Source organism: Vulpes lagopus, chromosome 3 (genome assembly GCF_018345385.1).
Source record: "Vulpes lagopus strain Blue_001 chromosome 3, ASM1834538v1, whole genome shotgun sequence".
Taxonomy (NCBI): domain Eukaryota; kingdom Metazoa; phylum Chordata; class Mammalia; order Carnivora; family Canidae; genus Vulpes; species Vulpes lagopus.
The window spans coordinates 53,843,166-53,860,025 of record NC_054826.1 but is presented as its reverse complement, the minus strand read 5'-3'; the positions used below and the strand labels follow the sequence as shown (position 1 = coordinate 53,860,025).

At 41.5% G+C, this 16,860-nt stretch overlaps 1 protein-coding gene across 1 annotated transcript in view; it reads left to right on the top strand.

Annotated features, from left to right (window-relative positions):
* Positions 1–16,860, top strand: part of BMPR1A (bone morphogenetic protein receptor type 1A) — a 140,741-nt gene that overhangs the window by 76,721 nt on the left and 47,160 nt on the right. The window lies entirely within an intron of this gene.

Here is a 16,860-nt window from a genome sequence, read left to right as displayed (position 1 = left end):
AAATAAAAAGTACTCATTTATTACTGATATCACTTTCTTCACTCTAATTATAGAAAATAAGCATTAGATGATATATAAGGATGTATTTATCCCCCCTAAAGACAACCAGAGTTCAGAATGGAAGATTATGGATGCTTATATTATTTTGAAACTTTCACACATTATAGAATTCAGAATAAAAATTTTGTCTTAAAATAATAGGTTTTTGGAGATAGAATTTGTTTTAAAATTAGGAACTGTCGTAACACCAAGGATAGGGGAAAAGAAGCCGTTCTAAGAAAGGGGATGTCAAGTGCATTAATTTTGATCCATTTACAGACTCATATTATCAGGTAAAAGGTTTGAATTCTTTAGGATCTATATTTTAGAAAAATAAATAGGACATATACTATGAAGTAGTCTGTACTCTTTCCTCGTAGGGTAGTTGGCTTTGCAGCAGTTGGCTGCTGCTTCCATAGCGTGCTCATTCTTTTTTCTCACTCTGCCCCACTGGTGTCTTTGCTCTTTTGAAAAACACAACTTTTTAATTGCCTTTTATTAGGTTTCATACTTTTTGATCTGTAGTAGTTGCTATTTTCCCTTTTTTGCAATTCTCTTGGTTTCTATGACCCTGTGTTCTTCTAGCTCTACTTCTTTAATCACTCCTTCATAATTTTTCTTCTCCTCCTACTCTTAAGTAACGACCTCCACGAGGTTTTATCTTTGAAATTTTTCTGTTTCTTCCTTATGTTTTTCCTGATCTCATTTCAGCAGTTACCTCTATAGTGATCTCTCAACCTTACATCTCACTTGTGTCCCTCTCTCTAAGCTTTCGGCCTGTATGGCCAACCGCTCACGTCGCACCGGGGTTCCCATGTCTGTTAGCGGATGTCTCTGTTACCCACACTCAGAGTCTCGGTGCCGGATGTGGTTCCTCACCTTTTCCTTCCCGCCCTAGTCAGAGATCCAGTCCCACCCGGTGGCCTCGGAGTGTGCCGTGAATGTTTCCGTGCTTTCTCTTCCAGTCCCCCCGTCCCCATCCAAGGCTAGGCCCTTCCATTACATTTCACCTGAAATATCGCAGGGCCCTCGCGGTTGGGCGCTTCACTGCTGTGAGAGGAGGGAACAGTCACATAGGACATACATAGGACGTGATATTTGCACATAGGACGTGATATTTGAGTAGAGTCTCGAAAGATGAGAAGATTGCCCAGTGGAATTTGGGAGGCGAGAGAATTTCACACGAAGAACTCAGCGTAAGCAAGGGAAGCCTGAGGTATATCGATTGTACAACAGACAGAAGAAATCATTTTGTGTGGTTTGAATTCAGGATATGAGCAGCTTTGAGGGACAAGGCGGGGAGAGACCTTGATGGTGAAGGACTCAGTGCTGTGGTCAGGAGTTCAGGCTTTATTTTGTGAATAGTTGGCAGCCACCGAAAAATTTTAACAGAGGCATTTTAGAATCATAATTTGTTTTGCTAAAATTAATCCTACAGGGATATGGATGATAGTTTGGAAGGGGGAGGGGGACACCAAAAGCAGGCGACAATTAGGATGCTCTTAATTGTTAATTGTTTCAAGCAGGAAATGATGAGGCTCTTGATTTAGGTAGGGATCAACTTACCTGAAATTATGAAAACCTGTAAGCATTGGTTGTTAGCAAACATTCAGTTTTCTTCCTCTGTACCCCTCCGTGTATGTGTGGTACTCCTCAGCCAGTGATTTGAAGCTGCCTGTATTTCTTTGCTCTCTGCTCCTATTATTCTTTTCTCCTGATATGCTTTTTCCACTTTTTCTTGTGGAAGCCCTGTCAACTTTTAAAAACTCATCTCGGACAGCCTGGGTGGCTCAGCAGTTTAGTGTCTGCCTTCGGCCCAGGGCGTGATCCTGGAGACCCGGGATCGAGTCCCACGTTGGGCTTCCTGCCTGGAGCCTGCTTCTACCTCTGCCTGTGTCTCTGCCTCTCTCCGTGTCTCTCACAAATAAATAAATAAAATCTTAAAAAAAAAAATCTCAAGTGCCAGTTCACCCCTGAGGTCCTTTCTGATCTATATTTCTTTTTTTGGATGTGTGTGTGCGTGCACATGCACAACTGCTGGCAGTGGAGGGAATGTGTAAGGACAGAGAGAGAGGGAAAGACAATCTCCAGCATGCTCCCTGCCCTGTGCAGAGCCTGATGCAGGGCTTGATATCATGACCCTGAGATCATGACCTGAGCTGAAATCAGGAGTCAGGTGCTTAACTGGCTGAGCCACCCAGGCGCCCTTGATTTCTTTGACTCTAAGGATATGTTCCTTCCTAGTTTAAGACTCGAGAGCGCTTATTTTTGTTCTGTAGGATATTACTTATTTTGGTCTCTGTTAAACTGCGTAGCAGCAAGTCACAATGGAAGTGTCAGAAAATAAAGAACATGGTCCCCATCTTCTATTTACAGTCATACCAGTAAGGTCTGTATATAAGTAATATGAGTAATGATCACTAACACTGCCAGATAAAAATGATAAATGCCAGAAGAGTAAGTCATTACTTCCTAATCAGAGTTCTGTAGAACTGCTAAGTATAGACAGAGCATGGGAGGGATTGTTTGATTTGGGCTTTGAAAGATGAGTTAGGATTTGAATAGGTAAAGAATTAAAAGGTATTTCTAGAAAAGCTGGCTGATGGAAAACGAGTATTTCTCTATAAATATGGTAGAGGTCTTAGGCTAGGAAGTGTAACATCAAGAAAATCTTCCTTTAGGAAAATCACTCTAGCAGTGATGTGTGAATATATGTCATTAGAGAAATGGAGTGAGGGGTCAGGAGGCTCAGAAGGTTTTAGGAGGTGTGAGGTATGAGGTAATCAGAATTTAATCCAGGTATTAGGGGTGGAAATGGAAAAGGAAGACCATGTGGAATAGATGTCAGGGGAGAAGAAGCAGTGATTTCTGATTTCTGACTGGTTGTTGGAAAGAGGTGCTGATGCCCACGCCTTGTATCTGGATAAAACAGATCATGTTGGGCAGCGCTGAGAAGAAACATAGGTAATTTTTCAAATCTGTTTGGACCTAAGTTTTCCTTTAAAAAAAAATATTTATTGACTTGAGAGGGAGAGAGCACAGAGGGAGAGGGAGAAGCAGACTCCTACTGAGCAGGGAGCCCGACGTGGGGCTTGATCCCAGGGCCCTGGGACTATGACTTGAGCCAAAGGCAGACACCCAACCGACTAGACACCCAACCGACTGAACCCATCCAGGTTCCCCAGACCTAAGTTTTTTAAGTTTAAAGAAACATTAAAATTACTATTCTACTGTGTTATTGGTTTCTTCATTTGTTTACATACAACAAATATTTTTGTACATTATATTTCGAGCCTTAGCTTATTGTAAGGGAGATAAATTGAAAAAAGTAAAGTATTGCCTTTTTTGTTCTTATTTAATTAATTTTTTTTAAGTATTGCCTTTGGGGCATGTGGGTGGCTCAGTCGATTAAGCATCTACCTTCGGCTCAGGTCGTGGTCCCAGTGTCCTGAGATTGAGCCCTGCATTGGGCTCCTTGCTCAGAAGGGAGTCTGCTTGCTTCTCCCTCTACCCCTCACTTGACTTGTTATCTCTCTTTCTCTCTCACTCTCTCTCAAATAAATAAAATCTTTAAAAAAAAATGTATCGCCTTTTTTAAAAGAACAATTTTTAAAGAAAGAAGTACTGTCTATTATTTTTCTCCTTTGCTGTAGTTTTAAATGCTATGTACTATTTGGTAAAAAAAAAAAAAAATGTTTAAAATATTTCTTTAGGTGTAATCCTGACACTTTTACTGAAGGGTGGTATCTTGTTTTAATGGAATTACTGCTCAGTGAATTGGGATCTATGAAGAAACTCATAAAGCAGAATTCACTGGTTTCCCACGAACAGACCAGCATTAGTGTGGCAACGTCCTTAGAGAAATACGTGATAGTGAGGTACTACGTTACCTCACGATGTGAAACTAGCTAGTCTTGATGCTTTTATTAAAGTTCTTTTCAGCTTTTAATTGATGACTGATTTAGGACTTCATAATATTTAGAAACATTCCATCGGGGCAGCTCCAGGTGGCCAAGCGGTTTAGCGCCGCCTTCAGCCCAGGGCCTGATCCTGGAGACCCGGGATCAAGTCCCATGTCAGGCTCCCTGCATGGAGCCTGCTTCTCCCTCTGCCTGGGTCTCTGCCCGCCCCCCATGAATAAATAAATAAATAATCTTTAAAAAAATATTCCATCATTTTATATTGAAAATTAAGTAGTCACTCTTGTAATTACACATTGTGGAACTGGAAGATGTTACATTATTGAGGAAAGCTTTATGAGTGAATTGCTATCAAGTTTTCTCTTTAAAGTAAATCTAGGGCAGCCCAGGTGGCTCAGCGGTTTAGCGCCGCCTGCAGCCCAGGGCGTGATCCTGGAGACCCGGGATCGAGTCCCACATCAGGCTCTCTGTGTGGTGCCTGCTTCTCCCTCTGCCTGTGTCTCTGCCTCACTCTCTCTCTCTCTCTCTCTCTCTCTGTCTCTATGAATAAATAAAATAAAATCTTTAAAAAAAAATAAAATAAAGTAAATCTAGTTAAGCTCTCAAAGTAGTTAATACTTGTACCGTATTACATTTATATGTATATATTTAAAAGAGCCCCTCTATCATTCTTATCCCAGAATAGTGACAACAGTGTTTGCCGAAGTGTGGAATGTGCACTACTATTACACATTCGCCTGTCTGGTTGTGAACAGGTGAATTTTAAAAAATATTTTCATAGTTGTATATTTTGATAACCTCTGATTCATAAGAAGTAATATCAACTTTCCATTTAATGTTGTGACAATAAGTTCAGACTATGTTTCAGAAACCTGAGTTAATCATGTCTTCCGTTTATGGCAGTAAAACTATTTTATTCTTTATAAAGTCCCTCAATTGATTTATTTAATCTCCTTTCTTCTTGATCTCCACTCTCCTTTTCATCTTCTCCTGCGGTAGGAAACCACTCTGATTTGTTTGCTTTATATCCTTGAATGACTGTATCCTTATAAAACTTGTAGTGTTACTGGTATGTGTGTATTTGATTGACTTAGGTTTTGCTGTGTATTGTTGGCCCCTTTTCCCCAGTGTTTTGTTCAACACTAGAAAGCCCCACTACCGTACCTGGTCCTGAGGCCATAATTGATACTCCCCACGAGCTAATCTGTAAACCCTGGGATAGTGGTGCCGCAATAGGGTATACTGTGGGCAAGGCAGACAGACCCGCTTCTGGAGTGTCAGTGCTACACCCACATGTGTCAGTGGCAGTAATTAGGTCACCTTCATAAGGAGGAGCCCAGGCTGTTGGGCCTGTGTAAAGCCTTCCTCTCTGTCACTGTGGCTCCTCCATTCGTGGCCCTCGTGGTCAAGCATTGAGGTGGCCGAGAGCAAAAGCTGGCTGTAGTCAACTGACAAGGCATTTCCTCTGTAGTCGGGAATGTAGTTAAACGCACCTTCTCTGTTAGTGCTCTGTGGTGGGCGTTACCATAAGACATAAAGATTGGCACTTTGGGTTGACTCTTGTAGAACCATCAACATGCCTCTTCTCCAGATGCCTTCTCTCTTATTTCCCAGTTTTGCTCCTTCCATCATTTAGTAAGTTGCTGCTGCACCTGACCTTGTGACTTGGTAGATCATGATGGGTAGCTCTGGTCACTAAATCCTTGATGTTCCATGGTTGGGTTTTCTCTGTATAGGGGCCCAATATCATGCCAGGAGCTACACTTTTTATACAGCATTATAGAGGTCATATCCCTGCCTCAGAAAATCTAGAAGTCTACGTGCCAACTCTACTATTTGAACTTGGCAGAGAACCTACATGACCTCTCTGTCTACCACAGATTATCTCTAGTACCATTGAGTTGACTGAGCATCAGGGCTGCTTGCACTGGAACTTAATCTGCTGAGAGTCTCCACTTCTGTAGGTCCTAATCAATCTTCTGAGTCACCCTCAAAATTAAAAAAAATTTTTTTTTAATGTATAATCGTCTTTCATTGAGCATTAAATCTCAATTAGGATATAAAAGGGTTCAGCAAAAATTGAGTTCATCAAGGGGAGGTACAGGGCAAAGGTCATGGTAAGGAATGCAGAATGTACCCTTCTCTCTGAGCCTTCTTCAGTGGCTCTTCAGTGGTTGTGTAACGATCCATGTTTAAGTTCCTTAGGAGAAAAGCAGTCACTGAAAAGCACATCATCTGCCAGCGCCATGGAAACCCAGAGATACTCCCTTTCTTCACATTGACACGCTGATGCTCTGACGGTGTCTTTGGGGGTGAAATCTTGCATAGATGTCCTGTTTGGCAGCTCTTGTCCTTCGACATCCACGAGTTGTTTCCTTTACTAAGACTATCACCTCTGGGTGTCCTATGTGTGCACTGTTGACCCTTCTCTTGTGCCCAAGTAGAAGCCACCTGTTTTTGTTTTTGTTTTTGTTTTTGTTTTTGCCACCTGTTCTTATGAGCTTAGCTTTTCCCCTGCTTGCTGAGTTCCCTTGAAGCGAATTGCATTTTGTTTGCACCCACTTCTGGGGGTCTTGGGTTCCCTAAGCCCTCCTTGAGTTCTGGCTGTAGGCATCTCTTGTTCAGTGGCAAACCAATCAGCATGGAAGTCAGAGTTGTTTCTGTCCCTTGGACTGATAAGTTGGAGCCAACAAATTGTTACTGATTTCTTGGAGCTCAGAGAGGAGTCTCTGCAGGGTCTCGGGCACTGGCAGCTGCAAGATTCTTGAGCAGAGTAGCAGATCTGTTAGATCTAGCAGCCTTTTAAAACCCTGCATTGTAGAAAAGCAGTTATAGCTCCAGGCTCGAAAAAAAGACGAGTTCTGCCCTCTCTATTGGTATATCCAGGACACCATTGAAAACTTAGTCTTATACCTACCTACTCTCCTCCATTTTTTAAAAAGATTTATTTTAGAGAGAGAGCATCCAGTGAGAGAGAGCTTGGAGTGGGGGGAGGCAGAGGGCGAGAGAGACTTTCCAGCAGACTCCTCTCTGAGTGGGGAGCTGATTACAGAGCTCGATCTCACGATCCTGAGATCATGACCTGAGCCAGAACCAAGAGTCAGACGCTTAACCAACTGAGCCACCCAGGCGCCCCACACCTACTCCTTCTGTAGAGAAATCTAGAACTCATCCGTTAGGCATCCTGTGGCCCTTGCCTCCAGCCTCTTGGGTTATTATGCTACCCACTACCCCCAAGAGAGACAGAAAGTTTTATTCACATTGTCTTCAATGAAGAGGACTGCCTCCTCATAACAAAGATGCCATTATTCTTATTTATTTTCTTAAGTAGGCTCTATGCCCAGCTCAGAGCTCAGTGCAGGGCTTGAACTCATGACCCTGAGACCAAGACCTGATCTGAGATTAGGAGTCGGATACTTAACTGCCTGAGCCACCCAAGCACCCCTAAGATACCATTATTCTTAATTCAAGTTGGTAGAAACACTCCTGGCTTACTTATTTGATCATTCTCCATGCTGGATACTTTCAGGTTCAGGTAGCCATTTGTGTTACTGCAGCTATCGGATACTGTGGGGAGACGATGCCACAGGGTGTCCAGAGCATCTTTTCATATTCTGTAGTGACTTTTCAATTTCTGTCCTTATCCTCCATCTGAAGTGCTTCCTTCCTGCTCTAGTGTCTTATAAACAAAACATTTGCCTATTTGTAAGGTGGTTTCCAATCCAGGTATCTCAGAAATTCTAGTTTAACTGTTGAGCTCATCTGTTTCCTCCCTTTTCTTCCTTTCTTCTGTTCTCTTGCTCCCTCCCATCTGCTCTTTGTTTGTAAGGGCCAATCAGGAGGTCTGATGAACTCTTTTTTTTTTTTTTTTAATTTATTTATTCATGAGAGACAGAGAGAGAGAGAGAGAGGCAGAGACCCAGGCAGAGCAGGCTCCATGCAGGGAGCCCAATGTGGGACTCAATCCCAGGTCTCCAGGATCACACTCTGGGCTGAAGGTGGCACTGAACCGCTGAGCCACCAGGGCTGCCCTGATGAGCTCTTCTTATATAAACTCTTAAACAGTTTACACCAAAGCCTGTGCTCCTCTTCAGTGCCCCCTGTCTGCTGCCCTCTACAGCCCTCTCCTCTATCCCATGTCCAGTTCACAGACCTCCATGTACAGTCACTTTCTTGGTGTATTTAGGTATTCTGCTTCCTCTGGAGTTAATGTTGGTAGTTAATATCTTTCTAAAAATAAAAATCATACAGTACTTTATTTTCAGATTTATTTTTATAAAATTATTCATGATGAGAATACTTGCCTCATAAAGTTGGTAAAAGGATTAAATGAGTTAATATATTTGTAAAGTATGTAGAATATATTAAATTTCTTACATCATACTATTTAAAAAGTACAGTAAGAAAAAGCTTGTTTTTAGTTAGTTAAGCATCTGCCTTTGGCTCAGATCATGGTCCCAGGGTCCTGGGATCTAGCCCTGTGTCAGGCTTCCTGCTCAGTGTGGAGTCTGTTTCTCCTTCTCCCCTGCTTCTTGTGCATGTGTTCTCTCTGTCAAATAAATAAATAGTATTTTAAAAATAAAGATTTTTTTTAAAAGCTATTAAACTTAGAACTAAGGTAATTCAAAATATGAAATAAGCCAGAAATATTTTAGGAAGAGGGCTTTTGAGTGTATTAAGATTCTTGTTTCATGACTTGGATCTAAATTTATTTTCTGTGATACCTAGAAATCATCAGAGGTGATTATAGGAGTTAAGTTCATGAGCTAGTACTTACATACAGATTGTTGGATTGTTAGTTACTAGCTTGAACTGTAAGGTTTGGAGATGCATTTTCAGATGCTGGCATACTTATAAAGAATATTGGAATGTATTATGTGGTTTCTATATGTATATGTGGTTTAACTCCTCAGTTATGTTTCCCTTAAGATATTAATACATCTTTTTTTCTTTTATTCATTTATTGAACATTTGTTTGCTTAGTGATGTGCCAGAAAATGGAGATTACCTATGCAGCAAGATAAATCCAAATATCGACTATGTACGTCTTTCCATGGGAGCAGTCGTGTCAGCTTCATTTACCATTGTGTAATCAGTGTAGAGCACATACTAAGGTTTAATAAATAGTTTTTAAATTAATGTTAGCCAAGAGCTGTGAAGCAGCTATGGTACATGTTCCAGGTGTACCAGAAGTACAGACATGGGACACCTCAGCCTGATGAGTAGGGATCAGGGATTGCCTGCCAACATTACTCATAGATCACGTCTTGAAGCATGAAATAGAGTTAACCTGGTAAAGCCCCGAGGCTGCACAAAGAAATGAAAGTCTGAAGGGAATGCCTGTAAAGAGAGAGAGCTACAGTGATTTCAGTATAGTTGGAGCATTGTAAAGGAATGGAGGAGTGGGAGGATGGTGTTAGAAAACCTGACGGAGGCCACATTCTAACAATTCTCCTTATGTCTTGCTAATAGCACCTTATTAAAATGACAATATTCATAGATTTTTTTATTCTCTTTTTTATTCGTAGATTTTTAAGCAGAGAGCATGACAAGCTCATTTGTTCTAGACATTTGCATTTTATTAAACATGGCCATTTACTAGACAATTTACAGCAAATTCTAATACATATAAAAATATAAATAAATCTTTTACATTTCAAATAATGATATCAACCAAGTTTTCTGCCAACAAATGCACTGAAGTTAAAAATGAATAACAAAGTATATACAAACCCATGGTTAGAAATTTAAAAACATACTTCTATAAATCCCACAGGTCAAAAATAAAATGACACTATAATCAGAAAACACCTAGAACTAAACAATAAAGAAAATTTGGGTATTAATATTTGTCTGACACATTGAAGCCTTAAATGCTCATTAAAAATTAAAAATATTAATAAGCTAAGCATCTAACAAATTAGGAAAAGAACAATAAGTTCAAGACAAATAAGTAGATGATGAGGTAAAAGCCAGCACTTGTGGGGCACCTGGGTGGTGCAATTCATTGAGTGTCCAACTCTCAGTTTCTGCTCAGCTCAGGTCGTGATCTCAGGGTCATGGGATCGAGCCCCGTGTTGTGCTCTGTGCCCAGTGGGGAATCTGCTTGGAGTTTCTCCCTCTCCCACTGCCCTTCTCCCTTGTGCATGCACTCTCTCTCAAATGAATAAATCTTTAAAAAAGCCAACACTTGCCATCTAGCCCTTGCATTGATCCATATGCTTTACAGGGATTATTTTATTTAATCTTTACAACCTTGTGTGGTGAGTACTGTTATTATTCCTATATTATAGATGAGAGGACTGATGCATACAGAAACTTACACAAGCTTCTAGCTAATACATGATAGAACTGGAATTGGAAATTAATGGAAAAAAATATTTTTATAAGATACATAGGAGAGGATTACAAAACCCAAAAGCTGCTTCTTGAAAAAGCCGATAAAACATTTGAACAATCAAGAAAAACCCAGAAAACACAAATAGTATTGGGGATGTAAAGGGAGGAGTGTGACTTCAAATATAGGAGAGATTTTTTTTTCTGAAAAATAAGAGAATACCTTGAGTAACTCTATGTCAATAAATTTTACAATTTAAATAAAATGACAGGGATCCCTGGGTGGCGCAGCGGTTTGGCGCCTGCCTTTGACCCAGGGCGCGATCCTGGAGACCTGGGATCGAATCCCATGTTGGGTTCCCGGTGCATGGAGCCTGCTTCTCCCTCTGCCTGTGTCTCTGCCTCTCTCTCTCTCTCTCTGTGACTATCATAAATAAATAAATAAATAAATAAATAAATAAATAAATAAATAAATAATAAATAAATAAAACGACAGCTTTTTTTTGACAGTTTTCTTTTTTAAAAAGTAACTTAATAAATTGACTCTGACAAAATAAAAAAACCTGGATTTTTTTAAGCTTTTATTTATTTATTAGAGAGTAAGAGAGAGAGCACAAACTGGGCAGAGGCAGAGAGAGAAGCAAACTCCACTGAGCAGGGAGCCCAACTTGGGGCTCAATCCCAGGACTCTGAGATCATGACCTGAGCTGAAGGCAAACAATTAACTGACAGAGCCACTCAGGCACCCTGAAAACCTGGATATTTTTATAATTATTAAAGAAATTTAATTTATGCTGAAAGATCAGCTCCCTCCCATGTACTCACAGATAAGCCTTTAGCCCAGATGATTTTATTATTTTTTTTAGAAGATTTTATTTTGGGATGCCTGGGTGTCTCAGTGGTTGAGGGTCTGTCTCTGGCTCAGGGCGTGATCCCGGAGTTCCAGGATTGAGTCCTGTGTTGGGCTTCCTGTGCGGAAACTGCTTTTCTCTCTGCCTGTGTCTCTGCCTGTCTGTGTCTCTCATTAATAGATAAATTAAATCTTTAAAAAAAATAAAAGATTTTATTTTATTTATCTATTTAAGTTTTTATTTGAGAGGGGAAGACAGAGTGAGTGAGAGCAAGCACAAGTAGGAGGAGGGGGAGGGGGAAAAGAAGGCTCACTCCTGAGCAGGGAGCTGGAAGCAGGGCTCCATCCCAGGATTCTGGAATCACGACCTGAGCCAAAGCAGATGCCTAATCGACTGAGCCACCCTAGCACCCCAAAAGACTTTATTTTTAAGTAATCTCTGCACTCAACATGGGGATCAGACTCACAACCTCAAGATCAAGAGTCACATGTTTCACTGTCTAAGCCAGCCATGTACCCTGTAGCCCAGATGATTTTAAAACTGAGTCCTGTCAAACTGTTCTAGTGGTATACATATTGTACCAGAGAACACAAAATAGGAAAGGTCATCAGCTTATTCTATGTGGCTAGTAAAACTTTGATACCAAAACCAGACATGGATAAAATGATAATAAGCCAGTCTTAACTTAGGAACATAGATGTAAAACTTAACAAGGCATTAGCAAAACAAATCCAGGAGTGTATTTAAGCATAATTGTATCTACAGTACTGCAGTATAATTCTGATGATACCAACTCAAAGTTAGTGTTAAGACTCCATGGGTATAAGGGCATAGTCCCCAAGACTAACTTTGCTTGAAATGCCAGTAACAAGTTTGGGGGTCTCCAGGCTGTTTGGACTTCTCACTAACCGGCTGCAAATCCAGGAGGATTCCATGATCCCCTCAGATTTTGACAATTTACTAAAGTGACTCATAGGATTCAAGAAAGTGGTATACATACAATGATCATTTTATTATAAGGGATACAGATTGGGACCAGCCAGATGAAGAGACATAGAATGCGGTCTAGGAGGGTTCCAGGTGCAGAGCCTCCTCTCCCCCAGGAATCAGGATATGTTGTCTTTATGGCACATTTATATATTTACCAACCAGGAAACTTAGCTACAGTGTATAATGTTTTTATTGGTGTTTGATTGTGTAGGCATAGTTGAATAATTGTCCACATGATTGAACTCATTCTTCAGCCCTGAAGAATGAGTTCGGTTCCCTCCCCAACCCTCTGATCATATGGTTGGCCTTTTTGGTGACCAGCCTCCACCTGAGTCATACATTCGACTATGATCTATGAGGCTCATGCATAACAAAGACACTCCTATTATCCAGGAAATTCCAAGGATTTACCTTAAGGGTTCCCTTCTAGGAACCAAGGACAAAGCCCAGACAATTTATTATTCAATAACGACAAAATTGAATGTATCCCAGGAATTCAAGGATAGTATGTTAATTATTGCTGCATAATAATTTATCCCAAAGTTTAGGGACTTGAAACAACAAAAATTTAAGTTAACACAGGAATTGAAGAACAGTTTCCTAGGTGATTTAGGCCCAGGGTACCTCATGGGGTTGTAGTTAGGATGTCAGCAGGGGCTACATTCATCTGAAAGCTTGACTGGGGTGAGTGCAGTCTCATGGCTATTGGCAGGAGGCCTGAGTTCCTCAGCCTAGAGAGAATGACTGAAGAAAGAGCAAAGAGAAAGTTGCATTGTTCTGGGAGGCCTACTCTCAGAACACTTTGTCACTTTCACTTTCTACTGTTTGTTAAAGGGGAGTTACTCACTCTAGCACACAAAGTAATTAGCTTCCACCTCTTGAAAAAAGGAATACGAAAGAATTTGTGGACATCTTTAAAAACTACCACAGATGGTTTACTCTTTAAGAAAGCTCTTAATATGGATTATTACTAATTAACTTATCCATTAACACATGGAAGGAGGAAAACACTATGATCATATCAATAGATGGGGAAATAAAACAATAAAATCAATCCCATTTATGATGAAAATTCTTACCAAACTTAGAAGAGAACTTGAATGTGATAAAAAAAAAAATCAGTAAATTTATAATGAACATAGGAAGAAAACATGGTATTGAGCCCTTCTATACATAATGCAGTATGTCTTTTTTTTTTTAAAGATTTTATTCATTTATTCATGAGAGACACAGAATGAGAAAGAGAGAGGCAGAGACACAAGCAGAGGAAGAAGCAGGCTCCATGCCGGGAGCCCGATGTGGGACTCGATCCCAGGTCTTCAGGATCAGGCCCTGGGCTGAAGCCAGGCACCAAACTGCAGAGCCACCCAGGGATCCCCTGCAGTATGTCTTTACATGTGTTAAAGTGTATTCTGTGTCCTTCAGGGATATTTAAAAATTGTCCTAATATCAGTGTTGTGTATTTGGAAGTGCAAAATGGTACAATCCTAGTCAAATTACCAAAATATCTACCAAAACTACCATTAGACCCAGAATCCTACTTCTGATATATGCCTTGCAGATTGATTTACTCAGGCAACAACAGCAACAACAGAAGCAACTCTTCAGGTTTATGTATTGCTTTGCTTATTGTGCCTATGCTTATTGTAAGCATTGCTTATACCAAAATATGGGGCAATGTACAGCAGGAGAAGGGATAAATCTAGCTATAAGATACTTATGGGAGAGGATGCTCTATAAAACAATGAAAATTAATGAAAAAGAACTACATGTATCTTTCAGGGAAATCATTCACAATGTTGAGTAAAGAATAAGCAAATATAAAAATATGCATCTAGAACAACAATACAGTTTTCATACAGCTCAAAAAAATTCAAAAACAGGCAAAGCCATGCTGTATATTGTTTGGGATAAGACATGAGTGTTAAATACCACATTCAGAATAGTGGTTACTTCAGAGAAAGAAAGTGGGAATTTACGGTGTTTGCCCTGCTTTACCCAGCACCTAAGTAATTCTTTTTTTTTTTTTTTAAAGCAGTGGTAGTAAACCCATTTCGTTTTATTTTAATTCCAGAATAGTTAACATGTAGTGTTACATTACTTTCGGGTGTACAGTAATACCTAAGTGATCCTTAGGTGAAATCTTTGAAGCCCTGCGTTCAGTGAGCAGAGTTCACAGACTCACAGGACTGAGAGGTGGAAGGTTTATTTTACAGATGAAGAAACTGAGGCCCGGAGAGGGAAGTGAACTGGCCAGGATCAGCTAGTCAGTTAAGGCAGAATTTGAACTAACTCTTAGGTCCCCTGACCTGATGACTCTGCTATGCACAGTCCTTTCCTTACTTAAAAAGGGCTTGAGGGGGGTCCCTGGGTGGCGCAGCGGTTTAGCGCCTGCCTTTGGCCCAGGGCGCGATCCTGGAGACCCAGGATCAAATCCCACGTCGGGCTCCCAGTGCATGGAGCCTGCTTCTCCCTCTGCCTGTGTCTCTGCCCCTCTCTCTCTCTCTCTTTCTCTCTCTCTCTGTGACTATCATAAAAAAAAAAAAATTTTTTTTTAAAGGCTTGAGGGCAGCCCGGGTGGCTCAGTGGTTTGGCGCCACCTTCAGCCCAGGGCCTGATCCTGGAGACCCAGGATCAAGGTCCCACATCGGGCTCCCTGCAGGGAGCCTGCTTCTCCCTCTCCTGTGTCTCTGCCCCCCCCCCCCCCGTGTGTGTGTGTGTGTGTGTGTGTGTGTGTGTGTGTGTGTGTCTCATGCATAAATAAATAGAATCTTTAAAAAAATAAATAAATAAAAAATAAAAAAAATTAAAAGGGCTTGAACTTATGACCCTGAGATCAAGACCAAAGCTGAAATCAAGAGTCGGTCACCTAACCGACTGAGCCACCCAGGGGTCCCTTTTTATTTTTGTTTTTAAATTTAATTTAATTTTTTGGCCTTTCTTTAAAGTAAAATTAGAAGTTGATAAGTATTCAAACTAGGTATCGCAGCTGAAAGATATTAAAAGCAACAGAAAGTCCATCCCATGCCACTGGCCTTGTTCAGCAAAGTGCTCTAGACCAGCGCTCTGACGGAGTAACACCATAAAAAGTAGATGTTTCCTCCCCCAGCGGAAGCACTTCCCGGGTTTCCAGGTGCTTCCCATTTAATCAGCGGGAACTGGTAATGTCCAGGGTGCTCTCTCATGGGCCTATGGGTTTGCGAAGTTTAGTTTCCTATAGTCCGTGGTTAAATCCGGGGAAGAATTACTGATGATCAGATTATTACACACACACACACACACACACACACACACACACACACACACACCCTCCTATGCAGAGCCCTTGGCGACCTACCATTTACATATAAATATTACCTCTGAGCCTTTCCTTGCGTCTACTCACTGAAATATAGTGCAGTTGACTTTAGATGGTCCTTTGAAGTCCCCTTTGTCAGACCACATGGTTTGTACCAAAGAAAGGGCTGTATTTTCTTTTTTTGTCTGTGATTATTTCCACAGTTCTTTAACTTGCTCTATGTGGTACCGTCAGAGTATAACCCGAGCCATTGTTTGCCTTCAGCAGTATTTCAGATCTTGCGAAGTTATGTTTACTTAAACAAGATTTTCTTAAGACCTTTTAATTTATACCTCAGACTCGAGTATATGCAGTGAAAACAGTGGAAAATTTTCCTCTCAGAATCTTGACACAAGTCAGGGCTCGAATTGAGCGGAGGAAGTAGTATGGTTTCTGTATCATTTCAGTTGTGTTGAGATAAGGAAATGGAATAGTCTGTCCCCAGTACAGCCCGCCCGGGAAGGTCTCCTTTGTATATAGAAGTGAAAGAAATTGGCATGATATTTTAATTCCTTCTGCTATTTTCGAGTCCTTCCCTCAGCAAATATTTATTTAGTACCAACTGTGTGCCAGACTGTCTTCTTGGGGCTAGAAATACAGAGTGAGAACATAGGGCGACGCCCCTGCCCTTACGGAGCATACATTCTGCAGCAGGTCGCAAGCAGTAAACAAAATAAATAGTAAATCATCTATGAAATTACGGGATGACAAGTGCTAAAGAGAAAAAATAGATGTGTATCAGGGAAGGAGGCTCGGGGTGCCGGGGGGAAGATGGGATTGCAGTTTTAAATAGGGTGAGCAAGAACACTAAATAAAAGAGGGATGTTTGGGTAGGCCCCTGGAAGAGGTAAGGTAGCAAGCTGTCTGGAGGAGGAATGTTCTAGGCAGAGGTCCTGCAGCAGGGCCAGGCCTGGCACGCGTCAGGCACGCGGAGGCCAGGGCAGCTGTCGTCGGAGAGCTGGAGTCCCGAGGGCAGATGGTGAGCGAGCGGGGCGCTGTGACCTGATGTGCCTCCAGTCACTCCTGGGCTGCTGTGTGGACGGGGGGCAGTGGGGGCACCGCTCGGGAGGCTGCTCGGGGGCCCAGGCAGAACAAGCGGTGAAGGGTCAGGAGCAGTGGGCCCGGGTGTCCCGCAGCTGGAGCCCACGGACTGGCTGAGGCCAGGTGGGGGTGAGGGAAGGAGGGAGCGTCAGGAACGGCCGCCAAGACCTGGAGAGTGACGGTCCTTAGCTGAGCTGGAGGGACCTGGGCCTGGGTGGGAGCTGCGGGGCACAGCATTAAGGAAATTTGTACCTACTTGAGCTATCTTTAAAGTGACCCCCCCTACCCTGTCTGTGTTTCCATGTTGTTGTTGTTTAGTTTATTCAGAATTACTAATTTTATGCTA